Source organism: Sprattus sprattus (genome assembly GCF_963457725.1).
Source record: "Sprattus sprattus genome assembly, chromosome: 7".
In the NCBI taxonomy this organism is placed as follows: domain Eukaryota; kingdom Metazoa; phylum Chordata; class Actinopteri; order Clupeiformes; family Clupeidae; genus Sprattus; species Sprattus sprattus.
In genome coordinates, this window is record NC_137926.1 from 1111120 (window position 1) to 1118619 (window position 7500).

The window sequence follows — 7500 nt, forward strand, 5'->3', positions numbered from 1 at the left end:
CACACACGCACGGGCCACATCCTCTCCACCAAACACGGCGTGGCCATCGACGTCTGAGAGACACACACACACACACACACACACACACACACACACACGGGCCACATCCTCTCCACCAAACACGGCGTGGCCATCGACGTCTGACACGGACAATAGTGACAGCATATGAAGGGTTCTGCTTATGCACACACACACACACACTCTAACACAGTGATGTATGAAAGGGACAATAATGTCAGGATAGGAAGAGTTCTGCTCAAACACACACACACACACACACACACACACACACACTCTAACACAGTAATGTGTGAAAGGGATAATATTGTCAGGATAGGAAGAGTTCAGCGCGCACACACACACACACACACACACACACACACTCTAACACAGTAATGTGTGAAAGGGATAATATTGTCAGGATAGGAAGAGTTCAGCGTACCAACACACACACACACACACACACACAGGTTGGGGTGCCGTGCCGCACACACACCAGACACACTGGTGGGGCAGCGTGGCAGGGGGAGATAGATAGATAGATAGATAGATAGATGGATAGATGATGACCGATAGATAGAAGACAGATAGACATCACATTTGAACATCATAGAGACTCACTCGTGCACACACACACACACACACGCACACACACACACACTCACATGTGCGCTCATATGCCCATAGACTTTATGGAAGACGAGACAGACGAACACGTACCACTTCAGGGACCTCCACACCAGGCCCATGATGCCTCACACCTGGCCCATGATGCCTCACTCGTGTCCTTCCCTTCCTGCTCTTGAACGTTCTCACAGGAAGTGGATTTTACCGCTCTCTCTTTGTAAAGCAGCTTTTTTCTGGCGTATCCATGGCGCCCAGATAGCCTTTCCTTCTCCTGTGTCTTGTGTCTCTGCTGGTGTGTGTGTGAGAGAGAGAGGGGCTGTGTGTGTGTGTGTGTGTGTGTGTGTGTGTGTGTGTGTATGTGTGTGTGTGTGTGTGTGTGTGTGTGTGTGTGTGTGTGTGTGTGTGTGTGTGTGTGTGTGTGTGAGAGAGAGAGAGAGAGAGAGAGAGAGGGGGGCTGTGTGTGTGTGTGTGTGTGTGTGAGAGAGAGAGGGGCTGGATGTCTCTGCTGGTGGTGACTTCAGAGCTGGACTGGACCGGCCTCGCTAGGTGAAGTTAGCGGTTCTAAAATCTCAAGTTTTCCTCTGAAATAAGGTTCCTCAAACTCTTGAGGCATTAAAGCCTCAGCAGACGTATAGCGTCGTGTTTTTCATCACTAACTATTTACGCTTTCATGAACTGATTGGCTTCAGCGTCCAGATACACCTCACGTTTAGAGTGAAGGAAATCAATCCCTTCCGTGCCCATCGGGAGGTGCTGTTCACTGGAAGAGGAGAAACTTTAGTGTCGCTGGTTTAGGTTTGTGTGTGTGTGTGTGTGTGTGTGTGTGTGTATCCAATCACAGTCTTTCTCTGTGCTTTCTTTCTTACCCTCAGGGGCATTTTAGTGCACATGTCATCTTTTAATAGGTAGTTTTTATTCATCGTCTCCAGGGCTGCCAGAAAGTAATATCAGTGTAATTGACTGTGTGTGTCTGAGTGTGAGGCCAAGCCATTCAGTTACTCAATTCATTAAGAAGACGGAAGATGCAGCCAAGATGTTCACAGGCGAGTGTGTTTTCTGTGCCAGTGGAGGGGGTGTTTGTGATTGGTCCATTGGAGTTCTGATGAAGAGTCACCAAACACTAACCGAAAGGAGCCGCTGTTCCTTGGCCGGCCTGCAGAGGGAGCAAGTGAACCACTGCTGCATATGAGAACCCCTGCCTCTGGCTTTTTCACTTGCAGTTTTAAGTGCTATTTCTTTTCTGTCTATACATTTTGTAGAATTTAACTTATTATTTGCATTTTGCACACCTGTCACCATACTTGAACTTGTTTTTAAAGCTTTAATTTATTTGATAAAAGAGGGATGAATGTTTGTTGTAATGAAATAAGCTGTTATTAAGTAATGTCATTGTCAGTCACTTTCATTTCTTTCTTTAATAAATTTCACCTCTTGAATATGAATTTGTAGACTTTTTGACACTTAATAATAATAATAATAATAATAATAATAATAATAATTAGGGATGCACCGATATGGAAATTCTTGGCCGATGCCGATACCGATACCGATATTTGTTTATTTTGTTTTTGTTGTTATTCATTCACCCTTTTGTGCCAGGAAAATAATGAAATCATTATCTAAAAAGCAATGTGTTAAATTATGTCAGCCCTTTATCACTCTTAATTTTGAATGAGCATAAATTCAATCAGATTTATGAAACAATCTTTAATCTTTTAACTAAACTTTATTTAATATAATATCACCAGGCATCAAGACATCATTTCAACTGTAAACAGATGCTTGCAATGCAGCCTTACAAAACACAAGCATAAACCCTTATGGAATGCCATATAAATTCAAGATTAAAACGAATATAATACAATATTTTTCTTTAAAAACTGCCTGCCATAAACATCGGCCAGTACCATCGGTGAAAGTCAAGTTTATTACCGATAGGCCGATAACATTAAAAGAGGCAAACATCGGCCGATACCGATGTACGGCCGATGCATCGGTGCATCCCTAATAATAATAATAATAATAATAATAATAATAATATTCCTCTATCTGTAAGGCTGCAACAGGAAGCTTCTCTGACAGGTTTAACCCCTCGTCTCCCGCGCTGCGCTGAAAGCTGGCGGTGTTACAGGGAGCAGCATGTTACTGATGGACTGGCTCGTAAATATCAACATTAAACTGACCCGTAAAGACTTCAGAACGGACGTGTCACAGGATTAAAACTCCTTTCTGATTGGATATGGTATTAGAATTCTCCTATTCTAGTTTTTTGATGTGGATTGAGACCTGTAGAACTCTCCTTTCTGATTGGATATGGAAGTAGAATTATCTGTGTTTGGTGTGGATCGAGACCTGTAGAACTCTCCTTTCTGATTGGATATAAGAATTATCTGTGTTTGATATGGATCGAGACCTGTAGAACTCTCCTTTCTGATTGGATATAAGAATTATCTGTGTTTGATATGGATTGAGACATGTAGAACTCTCCTTTCTGATTGGATATGGAAGTAGAGTTCTCTGTGTTTGATATGGATCGAGACCTGTAGAACTCTTGTGATTCTGTGGGGCGTGTTCCAGAGGCACCAGAGTTCTATCCCCTGCATCTGAGCCTCCAGAGCATCTGGCATCATTCACACTAAACTCCGGCCTCAGAAGCAGCTATCTACTGAAAGAGGATGTGACTCAGGAATCTGGACTTGACGTGGAGACAAAGGGCCTCAGTTCTGAGGAATATTTTTAACCCAGTGTGAAAGACGGCTCTCGAACCCTAGCCTCCAAATGTCCCCCTCCTGTCAGTGTTGCCTCAGGCGTTTCCCTGCTCGAGCAGAAATAAGGGTACGCAGCTCTTGCTCTGATCGTGCTGCTGGACCCCCCCCCCCCCCCCCCCCAAACAGATTTATGACATTTTATTGGAAACATTCGTGTAGTTCTGTACTGCTCTAACCAAAGCGAAACAAACACTCAGGAGTAGAGATGTCCAATCCTCTGTCATTCCAGCGTCATCTGTGGCAGGCTGTTTGATGGAGGGCTGACATCCTTTCCTGTTTGGAACTGGAGTTCATGCAGCAGGTTTGTGTTCTCTGCTCTGATTGGTGCAGCAGGTTTGTGTTCTCTGCTCTGATTGATGCAGCAGGTTTGTGTTCTCTGCTCTGATTGGTGCAGCAGGTTTGTGTTCTCTGCTCTGATTGGTGCAGCAGGTTTGTGTTCTCTGCTCTGATTGGTGCAGCAGGTTTGTGTTCTCTGCTCTGATTGGTGCAGCAGGTTTGTGTTCTCTGCTCTGATTGGTGCAGCAGGTTTGTGTTCTCTGCTCTGATTGGTGCAGCAGGTTTGTGTTCTCTGCTCTGATTGGTGCAGCAGGTTTGTGTTCTCTGCTCTGATTGGTGCAGCAGGTTTGTGTTCTCTGCTCTCGGGTCAGCTGATCTCCAGTGGAAGCAGATGTGTCTGTGGGGGCCTTCAGTAACATAAAGCGCTCTCTTCTCCAACCCTGTCATTCAGCCAGTCAGCCAGTCAGCATCCAAGCCCAATCATCCCCAGACCTCTGAGTCCGTTCCCCCATAACTCAAGACGACGTGTTGAAATGAGACTCACACTTACGAGAAGTCGTCAGGATCCAGAGCCGCTCCCTTTCTGAGGGTTCTGTACGCCACATTTGGACTTAACTCATTATGAACGACTCAAAGGAGACGCCTATTGCCGAGGAAGAAACAACAAAAAGCCGTTCTGTGATAAAATACTTTTATTTCACAAAAATACAGTCGAAGTAACAAATCAGCTTATTGTGTTGAACAGAAAAGTAAAAGACTCTATGCACAGTACTTTAAATCATGGACTTCTTTTTCTACTACTAGACAACACCAGTAGTATGTCCACTGTCAGACATTAACGTTACGGATAAAAGGCAAAGAGATCGGGTCCAAACCGCTTTGGTGCCATTGAATGGGCCTGCAGAACAGAACAGAACCGAGTCCCGAGGCTGATCGAGTGCAAAGCCTGTTCTTCTCTTGGCAACATCTCTAAATCTCTCGATGTCAAGACGACTTGAGGGTTGGCATGGAAACAGGGCTCCATCAGGGAGGTGAACATAACAACAACAACAACAACAACAACAACAACAACAACAAAACAAATAGCCACATTACTGTTGTCAGTGTTAGTTGAGTCTTTTTTGGTAACCACGGTGATATGACTAAAAGTACACACCTGGATTAGAATGCGGGGCTAAATACCACCTAGGCTGTAACTAATTTAGCCACGAACCTGTTCAAACCTGTTTCAATCCCGCCTCGGTTCTCCGTACTCGGAGGGGCTGAAGCTGCAGGTTTTTAGGGAACAGATTTCTGCACATCTCCGCTTTCCCTCCCCCCTCTGTCTCCCTCTCTGTGCCTCTGATGCTGGTCTCATGAGGCTAACAATGGAAACTCTACCAAACAATGCCTCACACACACACACACACACACACTCACACACACACACACTCACACTCACACACACACACACACACACACACGGTCTCATGAGGCTAACAATGGAAACTCTACCAAACAATGCCTGCATCTCAGTGACTGGAGTGCGACTGGGATTCAATTACAAACGGAAAACATCTAAATGACGGGTTGCAGAAAGGGTTTATAGGAAACTATAAAAATGTGGAGAGAAAGGCCTCGGCATTGTTGGCCCTGTGGGAGCAGCCTTTGCTAGGTGGAATGAACACACACACACACTCACACATACACATACACACAGAGTCTATTCTTACGCAATCCAACCATTTCCCTGACTCAAGTTGACACACCAACGTTACTGACTCAAACACTGACCATGTGACATATCCCATAATACACCATCCAGTCCACTTCACTTTGCCCTCCGTTTCCACGACTACGTGTGGGACACCTAGCCCAAACCACACGGTGCCTACCATAACAACAAAGCGTGCAAAACAAGCCCAAACCATCTTTATGCATTACCTTACACTTTAGTGTCTCTGAGTTCATAAATGAACAAATAGAAATAGATATCTCAAAATACTACTTTATGTTCTGTCCAACATAGAAAGGAAGGGAAAAGCAAGGATGCGTTGAGACAAACGCATCTCAACTTCAGTCAATACTGAGCTGCCAACATCCCATCAGCTACACACACAGCTAAGCTGCACAAAGCTCTTCATATTTGGAGTTTCACTGACGAGAATCAGTCCTGGAGTCCAACTACAACACAAACGGACTGCTGCCAATTACTGCACGTGTACATTCTCTCTCTCTCTCTGTCTGGCCAGCTGCGCTCGGGAAGGGAATACAGACTGCATCTCTGTCATGGACATGCATCGCATGCAGCAGCCACGCAGACGCATGCAGCACCCTTGGACACGCATGCAGGACCCTTGGACACGCATGCAGCACCCTTGGACACGCATGCAGCAGCCTCGCAGACGCATCCAGCAGCCTGTCAGTCTAATCTCTTCAGTCAACAAGAAGGTGAATATGAGTCTTGATGAGAAACAGATGAGGCTATACACATGGTGGACAAACTGAACTTTGACCTTTGTGGAGACGTCCCTGACCTGCTGGTGTTCTTGAGTTCAACTGTATTTAAAAAAAATGCACGAGAGGACTACTGCCATCATAGGACACGTCCAGGCAGAAATTACTGAGATTAAGGCCTGGCCTACTGGTACAGAGTACGAGTGCAGGTGTGGCCTGGTTAGGACCTGGTCTGGCCAATGACTTGTCTGTAGAGGGGCTTTTGAGTATGCTCAAGGAGTATGCACACTAAATGACTGTCTGTAGAGGGGCTTTTGAGTATGCTCAAGGAGTATGCACACTAAATGACTGTCTGTAGAGGGGCTTTTGAGTATGCTCAAAAAGAGTATGCACACTAAATGACTGAGGGGCTTTTGAGTATGCTCAAAGAGTTTGCACACTAAATGACTGAGGGGCTTTTTGAGTATGCTCAAATAGTATGCACACTAAATGACTGTCGGCAGAGGGGATTTTGTCCAAAGTCCAAATCCCCAACAACATTTTTCATTTCATGAAGTACAGGCCTTGAAGATAATAGGTCACGACCAGACTAAAGTAAGGGGGATACACTGTACATACTATGAGCTTTATGTCACTGAGGGATGACGTACAAATATATTTATATTCATATATATTTCGTAAACACATTTATACAAGAGTGATATACTGTATCGACAAACATCTTATTTGAATGGTTATTATACATTGTTTTGCAAGATACAGGCTTCAGTATAACTAAATTGCATTAGCTTGAAAGAATGAAGAGAAAAGGATTTCAAAAAACTCAATCCCAGACAAAACTACAGGATTTCTTTTTTTTTTTTTTTCTTTAAACACACGTTGCATAAATGTCAACACAAATACATTCACCTGGATGTCTTGAACAGACCAACAGGAGGGCGAGAGCTTTGGGTGTAGGGTGTAGGGTGTAGGGTGTAGGGTGTAGGGTGTAGGGTTCCAGACAAGGCACTACTGAGACGCCTGAAGCTGAGGTTTCTGTTGCTGGGAGGGTTGCCGGGGGCAACGCCTGCCGTGGACCAATCAGGGTGATTTTCTTCTCTTCTCTGCTGTGCTGCCACACGTCCTTCACGGCTGTGTGACCCAGAGGGCAGACGGCTCTGAGACGGACCTGGCCCGGAGCTGGGCCGGATGCGGAGCTCACTGGGAGTGATGGAGGGGGCTCTGGACGGCTATGGAGCAGGGATACAACAACCACTAAGAGGATGGGTGGATGGGTGGATGGGTGAAGGGGTGGATGGGTGAAGGGGTGGATGGGTACACGGTTGGATGGGTGAAGGTTGAAGGGGTGGATGGGTGAAGGGGTGGATGAGTGAAGGGGTGGATGGGTACACGG

General features: G+C 45.5%; 2 protein-coding genes across 2 annotated transcripts in view; one reads left to right on the forward strand and one right to left on the reverse strand.

Moving 5' to 3' along the window:
* tmem267 (transmembrane protein 267) overlaps positions 1-1965 on the forward strand; it is an 8638-nt gene extending 6673 nt beyond the window's left edge. Inside the window, exon 3 of the mRNA XM_080842010.1 lies at positions 1-1965. This exon is cut by the window's left edge and continues 358 nt beyond it. The gene's annotated coding sequence lies outside the window, so the exon portion shown is untranslated.
* A 5002-nt stretch (positions 1966-6967) lies between these two features.
* il11ra (interleukin 11 receptor subunit alpha) overlaps positions 6968-7500 on the reverse strand; it is a 44837-nt gene continuing 44304 nt past the window's right edge. The window contains exon 12 of the mRNA XM_080842533.1: positions 6968-7500. This exon is cut by the window's right edge and continues 1255 nt beyond it. The gene's annotated coding sequence lies outside the window, so the exon portion shown is untranslated.